This window comes from Eutrigla gurnardus, assembly GCF_963514095.1.
Source record: "Eutrigla gurnardus genome assembly, chromosome: 7".
NCBI lineage: Eukaryota > Metazoa > Chordata > Actinopteri > Perciformes > Triglidae > Eutrigla > Eutrigla gurnardus.
The window spans coordinates 7,388,302-7,415,467 of record NC_139921.1 but is presented as its reverse complement, the minus strand read 5'-3'; the positions used below and the strand labels follow the sequence as shown (position 1 = coordinate 7,415,467).

General features: G+C 43.4%; 1 protein-coding gene and 1 pseudogene across 5 annotated transcripts in view; both read left to right on the top strand.

The window, feature by feature from the left end:
* The window catches only part of LOC311016342 (uncharacterized protein), a 404,261-nt gene that overhangs the window by 3,163 nt on the left and 373,932 nt on the right, over positions 1-27,166 (top strand). The window lies entirely within an intron of this gene.
* Positions 1,777-27,166, top strand: part of LOC311016349 (NLR family CARD domain-containing protein 3-like) — a 63,463-nt pseudogene continuing 38,073 nt past the window's right edge. Inside the window, exons 1-6 of the transcript XR_014599473.1 lie at positions 1,777-1,879; positions 2,775-4,575; positions 8,032-8,205; positions 11,432-11,605; positions 13,359-13,532; positions 14,317-14,363. The product of XR_014599473.1 is annotated as an NLR family CARD domain-containing protein 3-like (transcript). The remainder of the gene's footprint in view (positions 1,880-2,774; positions 4,576-8,031; positions 8,206-11,431; positions 11,606-13,358; positions 13,533-14,316; positions 14,364-27,166) is intronic.

The window sequence follows — 27,166 nt, the reverse complement described above, 5'->3', positions numbered from 1 at the left end:
CATTCAAGGCAAGCAAGCAGAAACCAGAGAGACATTCTACACCACCAGCTACACCATCTGGTCCAAGACCAGAATGAGTTTTACTGCAGGTTTGAGAAGCCAACATTCACACAACCAGTGTATCTGGTATTTAGTATTGTTGTTGGTGGATTCAGGTCCAGATTTTGACATTTAAGTGCAAAGTATTTAAATATAAAATATGCATATACAAATATACCCTCTACTGGTTGAAACTAGATGGAAACTCCAGTTCTGTAAAGTGAAGCCAAGGCTGAAGTGCCTTAAACTGTCATTCTCTCTGGTTGCATAGAAGTCTATGAGAAAATGGTCCTACTTCTCTCTGCTGGCCACCAGGGGGTGACTCCTCTCTGGTTTTATAGAAGTCTATGAGAAAATGGTCCTACTTCTCTCTGCTGGCCACCAGGGTGCGACTCCTCTCTGGTTGTATAGAGGTCTATGAGAAGAAGGACCGTTGTATAGAAGTCTATGAGAAAATGGTCCTACTGAAATTGTATTTAATGTATCTACTGGCCATCAGGGGGCGACTCCTCTCTGGTTGTATAGAATTCTATGAGAAAATGGTCCTACTTCTCTCTTGATGTATTATCTCAGTAAACATTTTAAACATGAGTTTATGGTCTCAATCTCTAGTTTCAAGTCTTCTTCAATCCAGCATGATGTTCATTTAGTACATTATGGTCCATTTAGAGTCCACCAGACCACAAAGCAGGGGATGCTTTAGGGGGCGGGGCTTACCTGCTGATTGACAGGTCAATTTAGAGTCCAACAGACCAGAAAGCAGGGGATGCTTTAGGGGCTGGGGCTTACCTGCTGATTGACAGGTCCATTTAGAGTCCAACAGACCAGAAAGCAGGGGATGCTTTAGGGGGCGGGGCTTACCTGCTGATTGACAGGTCCATTTAGAGTCCAACAGACCAGAAAGCAGGGGATGCTTTAGGGGCCGGGGCTTACCTGCTGATTGACAGGTCCATTTAGAGTCCAACAGACCAGAAAGCAGGGGATGCTTTAGGGGGCGGGGCTTACCTGCTGATTAACAGGTCCATTTAGAGTCCAACAGACCAGAAAGCAGGGGATGCTTTAGGGGGCGGGGCTTACCTGCTGATTGGCAGGTCGCTACCACACTACCAATGCAGTTATCTACTAAGATGACTTTAACACTTAGCTCTGAAATTGAACTTGAATTATGAAGCTAACTTTGTTAACAGCTTCACACCAGAATCCAGATGGCTCCAGATCCAGTTAGGTTGCTGCTCTGGGTGCCGCTCTGCCGCTTATGTTCATCAGATCCACCCTTTGTGCAGAATCCGAGGCTTCAAAACCATAGTCCACAAACCAACAGGCGATGTCGCAATGGCGACGTCCACTTCTGATCTCCAGTCTGTGGTTTAGTGACTCTTTAAACTTGGTTTTCTCCACAGAGTTCAGCAGATCTCAGAGGTTCCGTTGACCCGGCAGCATCAAACACACCTGGACATATTTATGGTGAGTACATGTACAAGCTCACCTTTCACTATTAACCACATCAACTACAGATTCAATGCTGAACAGGTTCTAGTGGTCTCCATGCTGCTCAGACCCACACATGAATCCCATGTTGGGTTCTTTAGAGTTCATGTTCAGTTTATCCTTCTGTTCCAGCTGCTGGAGGAGAACATCGTCACTTTTGTGAAGAACGAGCTGAAGAAGATCCAGAAGGTCCTCAGTCCAGATTACCCAGAATGCTTGGAGAGTGAGGACGAGGAGTTGTTGGACGGTGAGGATGAAGAGCAGAGGAGGAGCAGAGAGGCGTTTCAGAAGATCACAGTGCACTTCCTGAGGAGAATGAAGCAGAAGGAGCTGGCTGACTGTCTGCAAATCAGTAAGAGGATTTTAACAGATTTAACATGGTGGAAAGAAGAGAAGGATTCAACATGAAGAACTTTATATTTCTCCTATAGGCTGCACACAACTTCTTTGTTTAGGTTCTCTTGTTGTCCACAGACCCGATTACAGCTGACATCATCATAAATATACGTACGCATGTTTATGTTGTTTTGCTTCAACCATCCAGACGAGTTAGAAACTTTAAACAGTGAATTTAAACTGTTAGCAGCATCTAAATGTCTGCTTGTTACGTGTTCGGTTGTCAGAATCGATATTTCAACAGACTCGAGTTCTACTGAGTTCAGACAGGATCACCACCGTTTGAGAGGAACAGGTGTTTCACTTCATCCAGTGACCGTGTTAACTGGTGAATTTCAGCTCGTATAACTAAATAGTTGGTAGATGAAAACAAAAATGTATTTAAAACAGGCTTCTACGAAGACACCTCCATGTTTTCAATGGTGGCGTCTCAGCGTGGAAGATTCGGTATACCAGGATATTTAGAAATCCCAATGGTACTATTTTCAACACCATTATCAATACTGTCTCTTTCTATGATGCTGTATTGTGATGTGTTGTAGTGACCAGCGGCAAATTGAGGTGATACAAGAGGCTCTTTATTTCTAGACTGACTCACTGAGCTTTGCAGCTGCATTTCAAAGGGTTATATCCTTCCAGTTCTGTTTGTCTTGTACTTTTACTTCTGTTGGCTTCATCAGGTGCACCTGATTGATTTTGTCACCAATACTTCTGATTTAATCATGAAAGAAGCTCATGAAGTCACTACTACTGAGGACTAAAGGAATACATGGCTCTAACACATGGCTTGTTCATAGACTGTAAAAGGGTCTGTAGGATCCACTAACTGGGTTCCTTTGTTGTTTATCCAGGAACCGCTGGTGCAGTGAACCAACGTAAACTCAAGTCTTACCTCAAGAAGAAGTTCCAGTGTTTGTTTGAGGGCATCACTAAAGCAGGAAACCCAACCCTCCTGAATCAGGTCTACACGGAGCTCCACGTCACAGAGGGAGGGACTGCAGAGGTCAATGACCAACATGAGGTCAGACAGATTGAAACGGCATCCAGGAAACCAGACAGACCAGAAACAACCATCAGACAAGAAGACATCTTTAAAGGCTCACCTGGAAGGGATGAACCAATCAGAACAGTGATGACAAAGGGAGTGGCTGGCATCGGGAAAACAGTGTTAACACAGAAGTTCACTCTGGACTGGGCTGAAGACAAAGCCAACCAGGACATACAGTTCACGTTTTCATTCACTTTCAGAGAGCTGAACCTGCTGAAAGAGAAGAAGTTCAGCTTGGTGGAACTCATTCATCACTTCTTCCCTGGAACCAAAGAAGCAGGAATCTGCAGGTTCAAAGGGTTCCAGGTTGTGGTCATCTTTGACGGTCTGGACGAGTGTCGACTTCCTCTGGACTTCCTCAACAACGAGATCCTGACTGATGTTACAGAGTCCACCTCGGTGGATGTGCTGCTGACAAACCTCATCAGGGGGAAACTGCTTCCCTCTGCTCGTCTCTGGATAACCACAAGACCTGCTGCAGCCAATCAGATCCCTCCTGAGTGTGTTGACATGGTGACAGAGGTCAGAGGGTTCACTGACCCACAGAAGGAGGACTACTTCAGGAAGAGGTTCAGAGAGGAGCAGGCTAACAGGATCATCACCCACATCAAGACCTCACGAAGCCTCCACATCATGTGCCACATCCCGGTCTTCTGCTGGATCACTGCTACAGTTCTGGAGGACATGTTGAAGACCAGGGAGGGAGGGGAGCTGCCCAAGACCCTGACCGACATGTACATCCACTTCCTGGTGGTTCAGTCCAAACTGAAGAACGTCAAGTATGATGGAGGAGCTGAGACGGATCCACACTGGAGTCCACAGAGCAGAGAGATGATTATGTCTCTAGGAAAACTGGCTTTTGAGCAGCTGCAGAAAGGAAACCTGATCTTCTATGATCCCGACCTGAAAGAGTGTGGCATCGATATCAAAGCAGCCTCAGTGTACTCAGGAGTGTTCACACAGGTCTTCAGAGAGGAGAGAGGACTGTACCAGGACCAGGTGTTCTGCTTCGTCCATCTGAGTGTTCAGGAGTTTCTGGCTGCTCTTCATGTCCATCTGACCTTCGTCAACTCTGGTGTCAATCTGATGGCAGAAAAACAAACAACCTCCTGGTGGTCTAAAGTCTCCAGACACAAACCTAAACTAACACATCTGCACCAGAGAGCTGTGGACAAGGCTTTACAGAGTCCAAACGGACACCTGGACCTGTTCCTCCGTTTCCTTCTGGGTCTGTCACTAGAGACCAATCAGAAACACCTACGAGGTCTGCTGACAGAGACAGGAAGTACCTCACAGACCAATCAGGAAACGGTCCAGTACATCAAGGAGAAGTTTGATGAAGATCTGTCTCCAGAGAGAAGCATCAATCTGTTCCACTGTCTGAATGAACTGAATGATCGTTCTCTGGTGAAGGAGATCCAACAGTATCTGACTTCAGGACGTCTCTCCTCCGATGAACTGTCTCCTGGTCAGTGGTCAGCTCTGGTCTTCATCTTACTGTCATCAGAAAAACATCTGGACGTGTTTGACCTGAAGGAATACTCTGCTTCAGAAGAGGCTCTTCTGAGGCTGCTGCCGGTGGTCCAAGCCTCCAGCAAAGCTCTGTAAATATAGTTTTTCATTCAGAAAACAACAAACCATCTTGGAATTACAAGGTTCTATCTACTTTCTGAACAATTTGGTTGGTTTTCCCAACTGCAAAAGTTATATGTGGAACTAGTCCTTTTCATACATAAGATTCAAATATTTTCTTCTTTTTGGGAATGGGTTTAATGCAAACAGGACCTTCCAACCCCAATGCTGCTCACACAAGAAACAAAGTGAATTTGTCACACAGCATAATTGCATACAAAGTCAATCAAAGACGTGAATAGAAGCCATTTTGCAATGGGCAGCTCAAATGACACAAATAACACAACACATTCAAGACAAATTCACGGAAGTCCCACGAACCAAGAACTTGTGTGACGCTTTGTGTGTCAGTGTTGAGATTCTCATTCTGTCGGCTATAATCTCAGACAGGACGGCGTTTGGTTTCCCGGCTTCATATGCTAATGCTAGCCAGATAATGCTAGCTTCCTATATATTCCTAATGTTGCCATACTAATCATAGGTAGGGTTGCCAACTTTGTCACTATGAAATAAGGGACAAAACGTGGCCTGCAGTAGGAATGCGAGTATGGTTTTGTGTGAATATACAGAGTATTGTTTTAAGGCATTTGTTATAATAATAGCAGTTTTGCAGAGGAATAAAATAGCAGACACTCAGAACGTACACCCTCTGTGTACACAAACAGTGGTGGGGAATAAATGCTTCACATTCTTATTCACTCAAACTATACAAAGGTTGAAAAGCAAAACATTTAAACAAAAATAGAGGAACAGTGGGCTTACCTCTGCTCACCAACTCTACTTTTTCCATGGATATTTTTGGCTGCTCTTGACGGATTCAAGAAGTCTTTTGTCTTTTTGTGCAGCCAGAGAAAAGTCCTTACATGACAAGTCACAGTTCACAGATATTTGAAGTTCATTTTTGATCAGCTCTGTGCTGCATCTGTTTCTTGAGTCTGACCATTTAATGGTCATCAGAAGGAAAATCCTCTCTACAAAGGCATTTGAGCCTGGCACGCTGAGGACAAATGAGACAATCCTGAACATGTTGATCAAGTTGGCTTTCCCTAGGTTTTGGAAAACTGCAACCCACTTCTCACTGGTAGATTTTGTGGTATCCTGTGTGGCTTTCTTTATTTCCTCCCTGCTAGCACAAAACTCTTCATAGAGTTGGTCCATACTCACTATCTCTGTCATTTTGAGGGCAACCACCACCTGCTCCAGGTCAGTGAAGGAGAGCTCCTCCTGTAGGCCGATCGGTTTCAGTTTCATCATCACATTTTCTGATGAGAAATCAAACCATTTGTCAATGTATGCAATGACAGAGTCATAGAACTTCAGAAAGTCCTTCTGCTGCTGTGATCTCTGTGCTGGCAGTTGTTTGTCCATCAGCTGCTTGGTCTGGTATCCAAAAAAGCTGTCTTCTTTCTGCTGAAGCATCTTCGCTTTGAATTTTCCCACCTCCCCGTACACTTCTGTGATGCAGAGCTTTGTTTCCTCCAGCTTTTTAACGAGTGTGTCAAAAACACACCCCACGTTGTGGAAAAAGCACAGATAAATCTCAGTAGATGCAGTTTTTTCTTCATCCTCAAAAATCCTCCTCAGAAACACAGGACAGGTCTCCCCAAGGGACCTGAAGTATGAGGTGAGAGCTGGCCAGCTCTGCAGGAGACGATCAACAGCTGGATGGAGAGACAGCCATCGCGTGCAAACATGACGCAGAATTTCACGCCACTCAATGTCAACAAAAACAAAAAATGCACGCAGTTCCTCTCTTCTGGAAGCAGATACTGAGAAGTGGCTGTAGATCTTTAAAACCAGTGACTCAATATCCACTGACAGCTGATCACAGGCGTGCTTGCAGGTGTTATGAGCTATGTGAGCCGGGCAGTTAGCTTTCAAAATGCGACTGTTGTCACTGCTCAATAACTGGTAAACGGAGTGGTGTTTTCCGAAGTTTACATTGGCATTATCTGCCGCACAGGCCGTGATGTGTTTTATATCCAGTTCATACTTTTTCAGGCAGTTCATCAGAGCTTGATGAATACCATTTGCCGTTTCATCACTATCTTCATAAAAGTCAAGTAGCTTGCACCGCACTCCATCAGACACAGAAAAATATCTCACGCACACTGGAAACATTTTTCTATTTCCCTTGTTTGAGGCATCGGAGGCAACCGAGTAAAGCACAGGCTCACCTTCAGTCGGGGATAGATCATTCAGGATATCCTGTACAGTCTTTGGTCCTAATACATTCATTGTGATCATCTCAGCTTTCGTTCTTCCGAGGTGCATCTTCTTCACAACATTTGAGTCATGAAACAATGCTCCGTTTAGCTTAACGAGGCAGTCGGCACTGTTGTAGCTAAGTCCATGTTTGACAGTGTGATAGACGTACGAGGCTTCACTTGCCGCTATTTTGTCCGTTTCCACAGTAGCCGCCCCGAAGAATGCACCGATATTGCTTGCACCTTTAGCGAGTGTGGCCTTCTTGTGCATTTCTGTGGAAGCATGTTGGGACAAGTCATTCTCACCTCCATGGCCAACTGAAAATTCCCGGCGACATAAAGTACAGAAGGCTTTCGTTGAGTCCCCGCTGACGGGCTTAACCCACGTCTTTGTAACTTCCCATAGTTTGTTGTAGCTGCACAGTCTTTTCTTTTTTGCAGGTTTATCCATTGTAGGTCAATCCGTATTCACAGTCGACTCAGCAACGTCACACTGTGATTTTATCTTGTTTTTTTTTGAGGAATTGGCGGATTTACTGAACGTATACTGATACGGTAGGTGGGGCTGTGATTGGATGATGACAGGTGTCGTTGATGATCCTCAAGTGTCGTGATCAGCGCTGCTGCAGTTGTATCAGTCAGTGGTCAGATCAGCGTAGCAGTCAATAAGTGGGACAAAAGAGGTCACGTACGGGACAAATAAATTAGGCCCAATATATGGGACGTCCCGGCTAATACGGGACAGTTGGCAATCCTAATCATAGGAAGCCAGTGTTAGCTGGCTAGCATGGTAGCTAACAATGAAAGTAAACTTATTAGCAAGACTGAACTAGTCTGGTGTTTGTCCTGCTGTCTTTCACAAGGTTTGATCTTGAAGTTTCTTCTAAGCGTTGCGTTGGCGTGACATTTCCTCTGCTCCTTGTTGCTGCTGCCACTGAGCAACCACAGCAACATGACAAAGAAGCAGAACCCGATTGGTCTTCCTGTGTGCATTTGACCTGCTGATTGGCACACAAGTAGAACCTTAGAGAACCAACGTGGTTTGACTTTGGAAATATAACCTTTTTGTTTCCTAAATAAAACACCTCACATAATGTTACTGAGTTGTCATAGAATAAGAATATGTGAATAACTTAATTATGACAAAAATATCAGTTAGAACCTGAGGTGATGAACAGTTGTTTGTAATTGTTTCATCACTAATTTCTGATTCCTCTTCAGACTCAGTGGCTGTAACCTCTCAGAGAGAAGCTGTGAAGGTCTGTCCTCAGTTCTCAGCTCCCAGTCCTCCAGTCTAAGAGAACTGGACCTGAGTCACAACGACCTGCAGGATTCAGGAGTGTAGCTGCTGTCTGCTGGCCTGGAGAGTCCAAACTGTCGACTGGAAACTCTCAGGTCAGATTCAACTACTTTGAGAAGTTTACCTATGAAGCTTTCAATGATGCGTTTACATGCACCAAATATTCAGTTATTTATATTCAAGTAATCCTCAAATGACATGTTTGCTACTAATCTGTTTACATGGCTGATGAAGTACTGTTTCTGCTGCTAACGACTCACATTCAAACTCAATATCAAACCGCAAGGCGTTACACTAGCTAGCATGCTTATGTCATTGAACATTAGTGCATCGGCGACTCACGTCCAAAATCCGCAGAGATCAACAGTAAATACAATCATCAGTTACAAATATCAACAGGTACCTTTGGGTTTTATACACCGATATGTAACACAATTTGTTCGTTTTTTACCTTCTTCCTCACACAATGGCATCACATCACCGTCCTTCCTGGCTGAAATCTCTCCGTGGTCCACACGCAACAAAACAAAACCCATAATGCACTTTGCGCAGTAACAAATCCCCAGGCTAAATGCTGCCCTCTAGTGACCATATTTAAGAACTGACTGTGGCGAAACATTTACAATCTCCTTCACAGTTTTAACAAATAGAAATTACACAATCAAAATAAATCAACAAATGACATATGAAATAAACTTTACATTTCTCAGGTATTCAACAACCAAAGTGAAAACACAAACATGCCGGGTTTTACCACCCGGTTACACTTACATGACAAGTCACAGTTCACAGATATTTGAAGTTCATTTTTGATCAGCTCTGTGCTGCATCTGTTTCTTGAGTCTGACCATTTAATGGTCCTCAGAGAGAAAATCCTCTCTACAAAGGCATTTGAGCCTGGCACGCTGAGGACAAATGAGACAATCCTGAACATGTTGATCAAGTTGGCTTTCCCTAGGTTTTGGAAAACTGCAACCCACTTCTCACTGGTAGATTTTGTGGTATCCTGTGTGGCTTTCTTTATTTCCTCCCTGCTAGCACAAAACTCTTCATAGAGTTGGTCCATACTCACTGTCTCTGTCATTTTGAGGGCAACCACCACCTGCTCCAGGTCAGTGAAGGAGAGCTCCTCCTGTAGGCCGATCGGTTTCAGTTTCATCATCACATTTTCTGATGAGAAATCAAACCATTTGTCAATGTATGCAATGACAGAGTCATAGAACTTCAGAAAGTCCTTCTGCTGCTGTGATCTCTGTGCTGGCAGTTGTTTGTCCATCAGCTGCTTGGTCTGGTATCCAAAAAAGCTGTCTTCTTTCTGCTGAAGCATCTTCGCTTTGAATTTTCCCACCTCCCCGTACACTTCTGTGATGCAGAGCTTTGTTTCCTCCAGCTTTTTAACGAGTGTGTCAAAAACACACCCCACGTTGTGGAAAAAGCACAGATAAATCTCAGTAGCTGCAGTTTTTTCTTCATCCTCAAAAATCCTCCTCAGAAACACAGGACAGGTCTCCCCAAGGGACCTGAAGTATGAGGTGAGAGCTGGCCAGCTCTGCAGGAGACGATCAACAGCTGGATGGAGAGACAGCCATCGCGTGCAAACATGACGCAGAATTTCACGCCCTCAATGTCAACAAAAACAAAAAATGCACGCTGTTCCTCTCTTCTGGAAGCAGATACTGAGAAGTGGCTGTAGATCTTTAAAACCAGTGACTCAATATCCACTGACAGCTGATCACAGGCGTGCTTGCAGGTGTTATGAGCTATGTGAGCCGGGCAGTTAGCTTTCAAAATGCGACTGTTGTCACTGCTCAATAACTGGTAAACGGAGTGGTGTTTTCCGAAGTTTACATTGGCATTATCTGCCGCATAGGCCGTGATGTGTTTTATATCCAGTTCATACTTTTTCAGGCAGTTCATCAGAGCTTGATGAATACCATTTGCCGTTTCATCACTATCTTCATAAAAGTCAAGTAGCTTGCACCGCACTCCATCAGACACAGAAAAATATCTCTATTTTTCTATTTCCCTTGTTTGAGGCATCGGAGGCAACCGAGTAAAACACAGGCCCACCTTCAGTCGGGGATAGATCATTCAGGATATCCTGTACAGTCTTTGGTCCTAATACATTCATTGTGATCATCTCAGCTTTCGTTCTTCCGAGGTGCATCTTCTTCACAACATTTGAGTCATGAAACAATGCTCCGTTTAGCTTAACGAGGCAGTCGGCGCTGTTGTAGCTAAGTCCATGTTTGACAGTGTGATAGACGTACGAGGCTTCACTTGTCGCTATTTTGTCCGTTTCCACAGTAGCCGCCCCGAAGAATGCACCGATATTGCTTGCACCTTTAGCGAGTGTGGCCTTCTTGTGCATTTCTGTGGAAGCATGTTGGGACAAGTCATTCTCACCTCCATGGCCAACTGAAAATTCCCGGCGACATAAAGTACAGAAGGCTTTCGTTGAGTCCCCGCTGACGGGCTTAACCCACGTCTTTGTAACTTCCCATAGTTTGTTGTAGCTGCACAGTCTTTTCTTTTTTGCAGGTTTATCCATTGTAGTTCAATCCGTATTCACAGTCGACTCAGCAACGTCACACTGTGATTTTCTCTTGGTTTTTTTTGAGGAATTGGCGCATTTACTGAACGTATACTGATACGGGAGGTGGGGCTGTGATTGGATGATGACAGGTGTCGTTGATGATCCTCATGTGTCGTGATCAGTGCTGCTGCAGTTGTATCAGTCAGTGGTCAGATCAGCTTAGCAGTCAATAAGCGGGACAAAAGAGGTCACGTACGGGACAAATAAATTAGGCCCAATATATGGGACGTCCCGGCTAATACGGGACAGTTGGCAATCCTAATCATAGGAAGCCAGTGTTAGCTGGCTAGCATGGTAGCTAACAATGAAAGTAAACTTATTAGCAAGACTGAACTAGTCTGGTGTTTGTCCTGCTGTCTTTCACAAGGCTTGATCTTGAGGTTTCTTCTAAGCGTTGCGTTGGCGTGACATTTCCTCTGCTCCTTGTTGCTGCTGCCACTGAGCAACCACAGCAACATGACAAAGAAGCAGAACCCGATTGGTCTTCCTGTGTGCATTTGACCTGCTGATTGGCTCACAAGTAGAACCTTAGAGAACCAAGGTGGTTTGACTTTGGAAATAGAACCTTTTAGTTTCCTAAATAAAACACCTCACATAATGTTACTAAGTTGTCATAGAATAAGAATATGTGAATAACTTAATTATGACAAAAATGTCAGTTAGAACCTGAGGTGATGAACAGTTGTTTGTAATTGTTTCATCACTAATTTCTGATTCCTCTTCAGACTCAGTGGCTGTAACCCCTCAGAGAGAAGCTGTGAAGGTCTGTCCTCAGTTCTCAGCTCCCAGTCCTCCAGTCTAAGAGACCTGGACCTGAATAACAACGACCTGCAGGATTCAGGAGTGAAGCTGCTGTCTGCTGGCCTGGAGAGTCCACACTGTCGACTGGAAACTCTCAGGTCAGATTCAACTACTTTGAGAAGTTTACCTATGAAGCTTTCAATGATGCGTTTACATGCACCAAATATTCAGTTTTTTTATATTCAAGTAATCCTCAAAAGACACATTTGCTACTAATCTGTAAATATGGCTGATGAAGTACTGTTTCTGCTGCTAACGACTTTCCAGCAGAAGAACAAAACAAAACAAAACTTGTCAAAACCAAACCTCTTGTTTATCTTTTCCCTGCCGTTCGATGTTTTAATAGTTTTATAAATCCACCTGGCGTTTATAAATGCTGTTGCAAACGTCAGTCTACGTTTGTGAACGTCACTCCATGAACATGTGAGCCTGAACTACAACACCAGACTGTCTCTGCTGTCAAGGTGGAGCCAGTTTGAACCACTTTCTATACAGTTGAGTTTATTGAGTTTTATATGAAATGAACTAATATTCTTGTCACGGTGGCTGAAGCAGCAGGGAGGACCCACATGCAGACTCAAAGCTATGCAGATGCAATGAAGACATATTATACATGGAAACACCCCCTAGTGGCCAGCAGAGAGAATGCAGCTTTAAGGACCTTCAGGCTTGACTTCACTTTTCTGAACCAGAGGTTGATGCCTGATTGGAATATCAACTCTGACAACTGAACATGAACCAACCAGACATTTTGATGCTGCTGACAGTTTTAATTCAAAGTTTAAAGCTTCTAACTCGTCTGCACGGCGGAGACAAAACACCATTTTAACACCAACATGTGCACACACATTTATGATGACAATGACTGTAAAAGGCTCTATAGCAAGGGTCACTAAGAGGTGGAGCTTGGCCCAGATCCAGACCCAGACCCCGTCCTATCTGGACCCAGACCCATAACTGATAGATCATTGAGAATTATTAAATGATGACGGAGCGTTTCCATTTTACTGCTGCAGCGTTAGCATCACTACACTGGTTCAGATGGTTGGAGGCTAAATCATCTCACTGGTTGCTACTCACAAACACTTAATTACCCAGTAATGCAACGGGGTGAAATGTTAACTCCAAACTTAATCAAATCTGTGCAAACTGGAGTTTCTGTGAGTGACGTTTCTATGGTGACAACTGACGAGACTCACTGACAGCTGACAGATGGATCAGAGAGTGGAGGTGATAAACGTCAGTCAGGTCGGTGAAATCTAGAGCCGATAGATAAGTTCACACGGCTGCTCTCAAAGAGGAACGCTGACAGTGAGAACAGAGCTTTGAATCAAGACAGACTCTTTTCTTCCAACTGGCAGTTGAACACCTGAATGCCTCATATGTTCTGAGACTCTTAAGAAGCACATTTTCAAAGCTGTGTTTTGTATTTTACTGTTATTATCAGAGTACTTGTTATTCATAATTCCTCCAGTTCATTATGAAAACTATAAACATTATTGAAATGTTATTGAATTAAAGCCTTTTTTCTTTGCTAGATGGTTTAAATCAATACCAGATCTTTGTTGGCACACCAGGTCTGAAGACAGACCACATAGACTGTTTCAACTGTTGTTTCTTCTCTTTTCTAACGCTTCAATTTCTCTCTCAATCATTTCAGCTTGTCTCTTGTCTTTCTTTTAACTTCCTCCTCTGTCCATCTCTGTCCATCACTCAGCCACGCTTATCCCACCCAGTACAACATCAACACAGCAAAAGACAAATATCACTTTCTCTCATTTTAAAAAGTGGACAAATGGACATAAGTCTATGTAAAGTCCCCAGAAGTGACAGTAGTTTGTGTGTCTTCAGTCTGTCAGGTTGTCTGATCACAGAGGACGGCTGTTCTTCTCTGGCCTCAGCTCTGGACTCCAACCCCTCCTATCTGAGACAGCTGGACCTGAGCTACAATCATCCAGGAGACTCAGGAGTCAAGCTGCTGTCTGCTGGACTGGAGGGTCCACACTGGAGACTGGACTCTCTCAGGTGAGGACAGATGGACAGACATCAGACTGGACACTCAGGTGAGGAGAGATGGACAGACATCAGACTGGACACACTCAGGTGAGGACAGATGGACAGACATCTGACTAGACACTCAGGTGAGGACAGATGGACAGACATCAGACTGGACTCTTAGGTGAGGACAGATGGACAGACATCAGACTGGACACTCTCAGGTAAGGACAGATGGACAGACATCAGACTGGAGTTTCTCAGGTGAGGACAGGTGGACAGACATCAGACTGGACACTCTCAGGTGAGGACAGATGGACAGACATCAGACTGGACACTCAGGTGAGGACAGATGGACAGACATCAGACTGGACACTCATCAGACTGGACTCTCAGGTGAGGACAGATGGACAGACATCAGACTGGACTCTTAGGTGAGGACAGATGGACAGACATCAGACTGGAGTTTCTCCGGTGAGGACAGGTGGACAGACATCAGACTGGACACTCTCAGGTGAGGACAGATGGACAGACATCAGCCTGGACTCTTAGGTGAAGACAGATGGACAGACATCAGACTGGACACTCAGGTGAGGTCAGATGGACAGACATCAGACTAGACACTCAGGTGAGGACAGATGGACAGACATCAGACTAGACACTCAGGTGAGGACAGATGGACAGACATCAGACTGGACACTCAGGTGAGGACAGATGGACAACAGATCCAGACTGTGTCTCCGTCTCTGACTGAGGAACTGGGGTTCATGTTTAATGGTGGACCTGATTGAGGTCTTTGAATGTCTTCCTGCAGGGTGGACCATGGGGGACAGCAGAGACTGAGACCTGGTGTGAGGAAGTGTGAGTATGTTTTCAGTAACTCAGCTGCTCCAGATTTGAACGTGTTCATGACTGAAATCCGATGATCACGTTTCTATCAGGATGTAGCGTTTGTCTCTTCGTGGCTGTAAAGATGTTGTGTTGTGTTCACACCAAACGCCACATTTTCACACTCAATTACACACAAAGTCAACGCAGAGACACAAACGGACGGCAGTTTCTGCCGGACGGCAACGGAGACGTGTTTGTGTGAGTTTAAATATTTCAACTCAAGAGATAAAGCGTCTCAGCTTTGAGATCGTCCTCCTGTCGTCCCTGAATCCTAAATGGAGGAACCAGATTGTTTCCTGGGTCTGTGGTCCCCTAGAGGTCTACAATAGTAGCTCACATTAGTCCAGAGACCAGACCACAGGTCGGTCTGGTTTCAATCTTTAGTAATTTAAGGCCAAACTGTGATATTTTTTGATAACGATGTAATTTTGTAGCGTTTTTGTTGTCTGTTGATCGTCAGTGATCCAGAACAGACAGGTTGCGTTCTCACTAATCCAACTTTCCTAACGGCTCTACATATATTACACTAATTATACACATATATAGAAACCTGTTCTCCAGGCAGGACCACACGGCCTCCCACAAAGAACACCCCCACTCCACATGGCTGACTGGTCGACACCCACAGCCGCCATCTTGTAACACACACACACAATGATATCAACCTCTTCTCTGTGAAGAATTCACAAATCCTTCAACTGTTTGTACTCATATTCTAATAGTTATTAATTATTGGCATTTGAGTACAAACTCCTTAATATTGAGACTAAGTATTGATATTAATAATGATCTATTAATAACAGAATCTGCTCCTGCTAGTTCCACAACAGTTTTTCTCAGCAATCCAACAAAACACACACCACTACACACCTATTTATCAATGAAATGTATGATGTGACGCATCACCATCAAGTTACCGCCCCCTTGTGATGTCATATACTAATACCCAAAGTATATTTATTAAGCTTTCAAAACACAAACCAAAAAACACCCAATTGTCTCCAACAATAACCTTTAGCTGCATTGTGTTTGTTCTCTCCATCAGATGTCTGTGAACTGGAACTGGACACAAACACAGTCAGCAGAAAACTCAAACTGGACGACACCAACAGGAAGGTGACAGGTGTGTCAGACGACCAGTCATATCCAGATCATCCAGACAGATTTGTCTCATGGCCTCAGCTGCTGTGTAGAGACGGTCTGACTGGTCGCTGTTACTGGGAGGTCCAGTGGAGAGGAGTGGTTTATATATCAGTGAGTTACAGAGGAATCAAGAGGAGAGGAAACAACTCTCTGTTTGGATGGAATGATCAGTCCTGGAGTCTGTGTTGTTATGATGGTCGTTACTATGTCTGTCACAAAAACGAACAAACAGACATCTCCTCCTCCTCCTCCTACTCTGGTGTGGTAGCAGTGTACTTGGACTGTCCTGCTGGCACTTTGACCTTCTACAGAGTCTCCTTTAACAAACTGATCCACCTCCACACCTTCAACACCACATTCACTGAACCTCTTTATCCTGGGTTTACAGTCTGGTCTGGATCAGTGTCTCTGTGTCTCTGAAACTGTTCACAACAAACACAAAGCGGTGTGATTACATTCAGAGTCGATGCAAAGATGTGAATGAAAACATTGCAGTTTGTAATCAGTCAGGTTCATTCCTCCTTGTACTTGTTGTAAATGTATTAATGCTTGTGTAAATGTACTTAAATGAATGGAGTATATCGGGATGGCTTTGTCTTTAGACTGAACCTTGTCGTGTTGAGGAACATGCATTAGTGACTGGAGCAAATAGTTGCTGTCCAGTGAAAACCATCAACATGAAACACAGAGCACACACAGATTAGAATAGCAAACATAATGTATTTAACATATTACAAATAAAAAACATATTAAACTTTTTCTTCATTGTTGGAGATAATGCTCCTGCTAAATCCACTAAGGAATGATAAACTATGATGATGCTGCAGATGATACTTTGAACATCATGAGGGTGTTCTAGTCCTGCTGTATGTGAAAACATGTCCTGACATAACTTTTGTTATGATATGGAACAATAAATAAAATTGCATTTAAAAGAGAATAAACTGTTCTTAAACTGATATTTTAGCAAAAGTTTAATTAAACCATATTTAAAAACCAGTGTGACGATCTGAAAGATGCCTCGTCATGAAAATGAAAACAGGGCTGATGTTTGTTTCATTTACCCGAGTACAGTCCGATACTATAGTATATTGAATGTGGAGATTAGTCCCATTATTATCACTAGATTGTGTTATTATTTCTAATACCTGCATCAGTTGAACTTGGTACAACTTGTGCAGGAGGCCTGCTGAATGTTGTGTTCCCAAGGTCTCGTCTTCGTGTCCAGAGATACACAGACCAGCTGATGAAGACGGCTGCATGATGCATGTGAACGTGTCTGGGTATAAATGCTGACTTTGCTGCAGTGAACCTCCGTTGAATTGAATCCGGCGTCACCAACAGGCTTGGATGAAGAGAGGCGTCCGCTGGCTGCATCTCGGCTCTGGGCAACTCCGACACTGCAGACGCAAATAAAGGTCGGAGGCGTTTTGCCACTATTTTATCGTCTGCTTCACCTCGGCCTAGACGCAGTGAGTAACGCATAATATTCTCCAAAAGGAAATTGATTAAGATCAAGATGAGAGAATGTGTGGATTCAAATTAAACGACTGAAATAATAAAAAGACAAAGCTCTGTGTAATAAGGAAGTTGCATGAGAACATGTTCAAATAAAATAAAACTGCAAGCTCTGTCGTGACGGGCCCTCGCTCATATGCGGTCATGGAGTGCCTGCGGTCACATGGCAGTGTCGTGGACGCCTACCCCTGCTGGGCCGCCTCTTGTGGTGGGTTTAGACACAAGTGATCATCATTCAAAGCCATGTATAAAGTCTTTCGCAGGTGTGGAAAGTTTCATGACTGTTGATCTGGTGTTAAACAGTGACAGAGGTCACATCTTCTCCATGCCTTCCTGACATCTCTCTGAGTCCCCTTAGTGTTTCTCCTCCCCCTCCCCCACTATTTACAATGACAGCGCTGATACGCAGATGGTTAAAAAACATTTTTTGCCCACTTCCTGTTGACTTTAGGCAGTGGGTCCAAGAGGCTTTTTTGTACATCTTGTGATGTCACAAGAGGCTGTGTCCTGGAGAGGAGCTATATTCCCCACAGATGGCTTCAATCTCTGACTGCTATGGCTTCACCTGGTGGGGGAGTTCGGAACTCCACACCAACACACCAACACACCAACACACCTGAGGCTGATCAGGGACTAATTGACTGCAGGGCTTTTGAGGGTTGGAGACGCAGGGAGTGCGAGGGTGTGTTGGTGGAGAAAGGCTCGCTGGCTGAATGCTCTGGAGAGGACCAGCCAGACCATGAGTGTGACCTGTGGGGAACTTATCATTTGGATTACTTACCTGGAATACTACAAGAGGACGGTTTATTGGGAGGATCTGTACCTAAGTTTGGATTTTCACTGTTGAAGGGCTGAAGAGACATTATTTGACTTTTGATCACTGGAGAGCAGCTGCTACCTTAGTTATAGTTTGCGTTTGAAAACTATTTCTGTTAATTCCCTAAAAACATGATTAAATCCTTGTTTATACCCTAACTTGTGTCCTTGCACTACTTGAGTTATCCCGCTGAGAGCCGTGTAGACTCTCATGACATCACAATCTCCACATGGGCTATCTAGGAAAAAATATTTTGTGTGTGTACGCCCAACCTAATGGGGGGGGGTCACATTTCATGTCGCCATTAGGTGGCTCTCTGACTATGAGTCAATATTGCAGTGCAGACGTGTTCAGGACGGGACTACTCAAGTGTGAATATTTTGGAGCAGAAACGCTGAAGTTATAACAGCTTTGATGCTTTTGGCGAAGGTTCAAAATAGTAGCACAGTCATGGCATCACCCTGGCCACACCCCTAAATATTCTGGACATTTTTGGATAACTTTTTGTCCTCAAGGCCTTTCCAACCATATATCCAATGTTGGTATTAATCGGATCAACGGTTTGTTCAAGTACAACCCCTGTGAATGGCCAAAAACAGCCAAAAATGGACATAGGCTTCGAGTTTCGTGATGATTGGCCCAAAGGTTATGTTGTCGGCGCTCGGGCCCTAACAAGCCAACTTATCCTGATGCAAGATCAGCTTTTTAAATCCCCCGGTGGCGTGTCGTGCACATAACACGGCATGAAAACGTAATTTCTGATCCGGCTTGCCTCCTCTCCCCGTTTAGATGGAGGTTGACTCGCCTTGTTTCTCCTCTGTTACGGTTTTGAGACAACCTTCATTGCTGCTCAGAGGAGGAACGCTGTGGGGAAAAGGAATGATCATCCCGCAATGAAAAAGCAGCATAAAATGAGCTATAGATATTCTATAGTTATGAAATTAAACCAGAAACAGCATTGACAAAATGTAAAAGTTTATTTACAATGCAATCAGTATTTGTATAGAAGGCACGTGTGGAAGGAAACTTCTTGATGCTTACTGGACATTACATACTATCCCTGTGCTTTAAATAAAAATGCCTGATCTGAGTGCTATGAAGAAAATATAGATGAATGCTGTAAATATAAACTTGAACCAATAATCGGTAAGGTACAGTCCGCCACTGTAGATGAGCATCACAGAGAGAAGCATTGAATATCATAGAGTATAAACAGTATAAACATGATCATATATGTGCATGTTAGAATAACAGTTTACATTCCTCCTGCAGTCCCTGGGGTTCCAGACCCCATGTAGAGGTACAAAATCAGTCATTAATCTCTTTCTTGTGTCGTTTCAGCTAGTTGCTCTTTGTGGTGATGCATGAAAACTGAACTTTGTCCTTCCCTTCATGCACTAATCCACATTCTATTTTGTTCATATGAGTTTCAATCAGATCAGCATTTTAAGTGAGACCTGAGTTTCAAACTCCTAAATGTTGTTTGTCGATACAGTCGCCATAGAGATGCTGTTACCATAGCGATACAGCAGCTGTGATGACGGAGCAGTTACAAGCTAATGAGACTCTCCTCGTCTGCCTCTGGCTCGGCAGCGTCGACGGCTGGTAGAAGGCTTTCTGCAGGAGGAGCTGGAGGCGGGTCGGTGGGGCAGCTGTGGGCCGGCGGCAGCTGGGTGATGGGCTGGTCGATGGGGTGGTAGACGAAGCAGTAGTCTCCAGGTTGGGAACTGTTCTTAACATTGAGGGCCACCTCTGTAGGAGCCAGGAGATGGTGAACACCGTCCATATACACGCTGAGCATGTAGGAGTCTGGGGGAAACAGAATGATAACGTAATGATGCTATAACAGTAGTCCAGGGGCCCGTTTCACAAAGCAGGTTCAACAAACTCTGAAGCTAACCCTGAACTCTGAGTTGAACAACTCTGAGACGGGCAACTCTGAGTTTTCGGTTTCAGAACAGTGGTTTTGAATTAGTTCAGTCAACTCTGAGTAGGTAAACTCTGAGTTACACGCGTGCCTGCCGACTCTACAAAGCCATCATCAATGGAGCTCCGATACTATGATTCACCATGGCAGCTGGGAGAGCGTTATTAGATATTACTGAGTGTTTATGTAGAAAACGAGCTCATCCTGAGAAAGCTGAGCAACGTAACTGCAGCAAAGTAGCGATAGTTGGCGTGGCAGACAATTACGGCCTGATATAATGTGTATAACTGAATGAAACAGTCTATTGATCTAAAGGTAATAAGTCTTTATTTTCGACCTTGCAGAGAGACACTGTGGTGTAACGGTTAGCAACGCCGCCCACGGTGTAGGGGACAGGTGTTCAACTCCCGTAGTTCACAAAGCAGTTCATTGAATGAATTATCATTTTCATTGGGTGTAATCCCCCCATGCCCAGAAAGAAAGTGGCGTCAGTTGAAAGCAGAAGAATATTGTGCAAATACTTTAACTAAGGCATATGATTTTAATCATATTTCACATATTAAACAGTAAATATAAGCAGGTATGTCAACACAGAAATGTACTTAAACATTTCATAAATCTCCCGTTCGCAAAAACACTAGCTCCGCAAAGAATCTGGTTGCGGATTATGTCCATGATATGAAATGTTGAAAATGTCGGAGAATATTGTTTAGATAATATCTAATGTGATTGAAAGTAAAGGTGATCAAAATCCTCTCCCGACGCAAAGCTGCTAGAATCACTTTTATTTCCATATGGATTAGGTTGACGATGAAAGGACGGCACATTTTTTCAGAGTTGGTTCAGATTCCGGAAAAAGGCGGAGACATGTAGGGAGAAACTCAGGGTTCATGGAAGCAAACCTGCTAGTGAGCAGGTTAGGTTCACGGAGTATGTTACCCGGGTAACTGACTCAGATTTATGCTGAACTGGCTTTGTGAAACCGAAAAACCAGAGTTTCCCTCATCTCAGGGTTAACTAACTCAAGGTTTTCACTAAACCTGCTTTGTGAAACGGACCCCTGTACTACGAAGCGAGTTCAACATACCCAGGGTATCTTTAAGAGATCCAGCTTAAGTAACCCTAACAAAGGCAATCGGAGATAAGCGGTCACACGAAGCTGAGGGGTATTCCATCAAACTCGCTAAGCGCAAAGCCGGGCTAATTTCAATAAGCCTCGCTACCTGCAATTAAAAAAATATGAATAAATCGTTTATTTTGTTTAAGACTGACTGGCCATATGATTGATTAAAGCCCCCAGTTGGGTGAGTGGCGATGCACCTGCCCTTGAATGTTGGCATCGCAGGTTCACATCCCGGCAAGGACATTTTGTGTGTGTTTTCTTTTTGTTTTTGATCAGAGAATTAGACCAACATTTTACCTTAACTATAAACCTTACCTATAAATATGTCATACAATTTCCCGAGAACTCAAATATAACTTGCAAAAACATGATAGGCATAAAGATGTTATTATTAATAGCATGTTATAGATCCCAATGACAAAGGCATTGCTGCATGCAATTTTCAGCCACATAAATTCCTTTCAGGTGAGTTCATTAATAGGTTAATTGAATGTGTTCATTGAATTGTTGAGATAAATGAGTTGGTCAAAGTAGATGCATTTACTAGGCCTATCTAAAAAGAGAGAGAGCGAGAGAGAGAGAGAGAGAGAGAGAGAGAGAGAGAGAGAGAGAGAGAGAGCGAGCTAGAGAGAGAGAGAGAGAAAGAGAGAGAGAGAGAGAGAGAGAGAGAGTTCCGGCCAAAGAAAAAAGTTTCACAAAGTTCCATAGATGTGAGTTGAACCTTGGCCGGCCGCATGCAAAGCTGTCACTCTTTGTCAGTGTTATATTAGAGCATGCTACTCTTAACAGTACTTCCGTTTTTAATCACTCTGCAATTCTTGCCGAAGCAGCCTCGCAATTTTTATTTATCACTACAGTATTCCCTTTATTGGTTATGATGGGTTTGTACTCCTCGTACAGTTCCATCAATAATTTTTGCTCTGGTCTTTTCTGCCATTTTCTCGATGATTCGACATTCACGATTCTGGTCTGGCTTCATATCCCGTGAATGGCGTAACACACGACAACGTTAACCTGGCTTGAATTAGCCTCAACAAGGCGCGGCTGAAATGCGTTAATGGAATGGGTTTAGCCGCAAGTGGAAATTGGCGTTAGTTCTAACCAGGCTTAACCAGGTAAGCGCCGCTTTAATTAGCGAGTTTGGTGGAATACCCCTCTGGTTATCAACTCGTTAAGTCAACCCAGGGTTTACCTGTCCAGCTATGAGCGCGTGCACATGAAAGAGGCGGCGTTTGCAGCATTTGACCAATCACATACATGGATCAGTCTACGGCAGCGGAGCGGCGTATTTCATGTACGAGGAGCGAACCATAATCTTACAGAAATACGAAGAAGTTAAACATATAATGCAGGCAAAAAGCAACAGTTTCATCTGCCAAATGCAGGAAGGACAGCTGGCAAAAACTCACCGACTGTGTGAACGCGGAAGTCGTATTAATAGTATTAGTAGTAGTATAATATGACTGCCCCATCATAAGGACACTAGTAGATCTGACTGATTTGGTTATAACAGTAACTTAGGTGATAGCTTAGTGGTTGTGTTGACGCCCCATGTACCGGGGCTGTCTGCAGCGGACCTGGGTTTGAATCCACCTTGCGGCTGTCTTTTAAATCATGTCGTCACTCTTTCTTTAGTCCCTTTAACTCTTATGATGTCCTTCAGCAATAAAAGGCCGAACACATAACTTTAAAATAATGATTTGTTGCTTGGATGTATTCTTATAACGTGGTTTATGACAATATCAGCCTCATTCTTTCAGCTGCAATCCCGGCGGTGTAAAACGGACTTGGGAGCAAATCAAATAAATATAAAAACATAATTCAAAGTGGTAAGTAGGCTGTACGCTGACAAAGAAAAGTCTTTCCCTCCGATGAGAATCTGTATCTCATATAAAACATCGTCAGGGACAGAAAAAGGGTTTTGCCGGTCTCTGTACACTCTATAGTTCTCCTACGAGACCCTCTCACCACCAAGCTTCTTTTTTTTTATATCCGCGCACCAAGAGAGCTGATTGGTCAGTCGGCGGTGTGTTTCTCCACGTTGATCTGGAACATAACCTGCTCCGGAGCAGGTTAGCTCCACAGCGTAAGTTACCATGGCGATCTACCCCGGTAAGAAGTGAACCAGCGTCGTAGGACGGAAAACCCAGAGTTAACGCTTAAGTTACCTCGCTAAGCACAAATCCTGCTTCGTAGTACAGGCCCCAGTACAAGTAACCTGTCAGCCTGCAGCCAGACATGCTAACATGGATGAACACACACACCACTCCCTGGAAATGAACACACTGGAATGTAAACGTATCACTTTTATCCAGGCATGTTTTAAAGTAGTTGGACTGGCTCTGATGGCTCAGCATCAACTGCAGGAGGAGTGTTTTAGAAACACTCAGGGGTTTACACATCTTTAGTCAAATAATATACGTAAATCCACACATCCATTTGTTAATGAGAAGAAAACCTGCCATCGTCATCCTCTTCAGGCACACAGCGCAGTTCCTCCCATGTTTCCCAGAGACAAACCTCCCAGTCAGCTGGCGGCGCTCTGATGGCGTCCTCCTCCCTGGTCCCCGACTCACCATTCTGAGCCGGGGTCTCGTCCTCAGACCCTCCCTTTCTGATTCCGGCATTGACACCTGTGAGACGGTGGAAACAGTGAAGTTTAAGGTGCACCGGAGGACTGTGGTCCAGTATCTCGTCCGGGTTCAGGACCCCGACACTCTGGTCAGGACTATGATGGCGGCTGTGATCAGCTTGGCTATCGGCTCGCTGCTGCTGCTCTTATGCAGCGGCGTCGCGATCAGACGCCTAAAGGCCAACGGCTCAATCAAATCAGCCGTGGCAACGAAAACAACAACAACAACAATCAACTGATCAGTGTGACGCCGTCGTGTCTACTACGACCAGATCACGGAGGGACGCGTGGAGGAAGGGCTGCTTCACTGTGACATCTGTACTCATTCTCCGCTGGTGAAAGGCGGACTAACCCCTCAACTGCTCTCCACTTTGCTTCATTTCTTACAGGAAACATTTGTTTATGAGACGTTTAGACAAGAAGTCAGCAGCTCTACGACTCAATTGTCTGCGTCTGCGTTGTGTTCCAATAAATAAACCAAGTGGACGTGTCACAGTTTAAGCCAGTCGATTACAAAACACTAGAAGAAGTGGTGCTGCATCCAAAGACCTCTACCTGTTGATTTGATAGTTTACCAATAAACTTTATGTTTATGATTGTATTGCTTCAGATGTATTGCATTTCGTCAACAGTTCCCTTGTATCTGCCCATGGGCCTTGAAAGCTGCAGATGAAGCCTCTCCTAAAAAAGAATTACCTTGATACCTCAGTCCTCAGGCCCTACAGGTCCAAATCCAATCTGCCCTTTCCAAGTCAATTTATTGAACAGTTTGACTTCCTCAAACAACAACAATTTCAACAATTTGGATTTCGATCGAACCACAGCAAAGAGACCGCCTTAATGAGGGTTTGAAATGATATTGGTTTTCGTACAGATTGCAGCAAAATGTTTGTTCTAGTTGTACTGGACCGTAGTGCTGCGTTTGATACAGTAGACCACGACATACTGGTAGGCTGCCTGGGAACATGGGTGGGGTTGTCTGGCACAGTCCTAAACTGGTTTAAATCATACTTTAGATTCTGGTTACTTCCTGGTGTATGAGATCTGCTACACATCGTCCCGTCGTCTCTCCTACATGTGAACAGTTTGGTAATATTTTTGATATTTCAAACATACAAGAATGTGACAATGTTCAGTCTTTACTGCAATAAATGTACTGAAGCTGTAAAATACAGCTTCCACCTGAATGCATCAGTAAGATCTAAGCTTATTATGTATTATAGTACAACACTGGGCTGTGTACTTTTACTGTGGATACTTTAAGTACAATTAGCTGATTACAAGCAGAACTTTCATATTTACTAACAAAGTATTTTTACTGTGAAATACAGTAAATAAAAACATACTACAGAATTACATGTCGCCTAATAAACTGCAAAGAAAAAAAAGATTGTAAAAAATAACTATAACCATACAAATTCAATGTATTTTGATTCAAATTCAATGCAATAACGGTAGTTGAGCAATTCTAATTCAACTATAAATTATTCAAACTCGTTTCTATGTCGTATACTTCGGCCCTTCGGTTGATGAATGACCAATGAAGATAATAGTTGCATGGTAGTCCTCAATAAGGTCCTCGGCTCTCGTCCCCATGGTACTCGTAGTCCACCTCTCTTCATGTTGATTGGGTGACCTGGATCTGTTAGTTGAAAGAGTTAGTTAGTCTAATGTCTTCCTGTCAATAACAGTGAAAAAGACAGTAACTACCCACATTAAGAGTTCTACCTCCCTCGGTCAAAATGTGTCAAACCTGTATGTTATTATTAATAACTTGGGGGTTCAGCACAATGTGCTCTGAATGTCCATTATCTCAAAGTTAAATTTGTAAGTGCATTGATATGTATTTAAAAAAGGAACAGCCAATTTTTAAATGTTCTAACATGACAGTTGCGTTCACTACGAGTATATATATATTTAATGTGCGTCTCACCTGGATGACTCTATGGTCTATGGATTTATCTGTTAAACACAACAAGGAGGAAACAGACAAATAAATCCTTTACCTCCGACATTTTCAATTAAATAAAAGGTTCCCTATGTCTAAAAAGCCAATATGATTTTGGGAAAACACAGAGTAATTTCAAAACGTCTAAAGGGAATTGCCTTAAGTGTTTTGTTTTTTTGAGCTATTGTAAGTGTTTATTAGCAATGTTAGTTGAAGTCAACATGGTCAGTTAGAATGTATCTGAATAAAAAGTCCCTCAAAAAACATTCTAACCATTAAACAACATTGTGTACTATGTCTATTCTTTCTATGTAGTATTTTCTTTTTTCTCAAGTTAACATTGGTTTTGTTGTTGGTTTGGTTTTCTAAAGCTAACATTGGTTTTGTGGCATAATGTCAACCCAACTGAATGTACAAACAGTTGTGCTGAATGCCAGGAAAAAAACAAAAAATTAATGTCCATGTATACAAATGACTAGATTACAATTTCATGACTTTGTTGGAAGTTCATGTCGAACAAAACGCCAAAGCAATAAACAAAACAATGTAATTTCCTGACCGGAGTTCGCGCTAATCCCGATAACAAAAGAAACAAACAAAAACACATGGACAAGGTCTAACTCCCTACGACAGGATGACAACGATAACAGGGATTCATCCCTACTGCTTCATGTTGGACATTAGTCTGAGCTATTTACAATGTGAATAAAATGTTAGCATTGAAGCTAAAGTTATCTATTAAGAAAAGCTCAAGGATTAACACAAGGACTAAATGCGTATTTGAGTCAGTTGAAATATTTTAACTGGAGCGATAACTTTGTGTGTCTCTGTGTCCTGAAAGCCTTTGAGATTCTCCTGCTGTCGTCTGGACGCTGTTCAACTCAAACGGGACTAAAACAATATTGGTCTCACCGTTAACTACCGTTTAGTTTTCAAGAAATGAGGTCCCATTGGACACAGGAAGGGGCGGGACTTTGCCTCTCTGCTGTCAGTGTTGGCGTAGTGACAGTGTGCGTCTCTGCCAGCAGGTGGAGACTCTGCTATGAATCAGTGTGAGGACCGAGAGGACGGAGTCCTTCCCTCTAAAACCACTCAGGATGGGGGACATGACAGCCAGACCAAAGCTCAGAGGTGAGACGAGGATCTCGAAGTGTTCAGGACTCAGATCACTCCACCATCATGATTCTCACTCAACAACATAAATATACATAATATTAACTAGATCGCTTTATTGAGTTTAAAATTTAACCTTTTTATTATCTGTCTGTCCTGAGGTGAAGAATCAGGTCTTGGTCCAGACCTTTGTAGTCCATGTAGGGGATGTTCTGAATCTAGTGTCGACTCTCCTGTTGAATCCATTTGTTTTCACTTTGGTGAGCAATCACTGAGACCAGAAGCTTTAATTGCCTTCAGTACTTTCAGCTGATCATCTTAAAATATTGATATGATAGGAATGAAAGTTTAGTTTGGAAATTCAGATCTTTTCTCTGTTGGTCTGTTGGACCACAAAAACTTAAAAAGACAGTGAGGAGAAAACCTCTTGAAAGAAAAGACTCATAGATTGCAGGAAAAGTTAATGACATCGAAGAGTAAAGGCTAAACTAAGCTAGGAACAGAAAAACTCGAGCACCGTCTTCCTCTCACTCAAGGGAGGTTGTAGAGCAT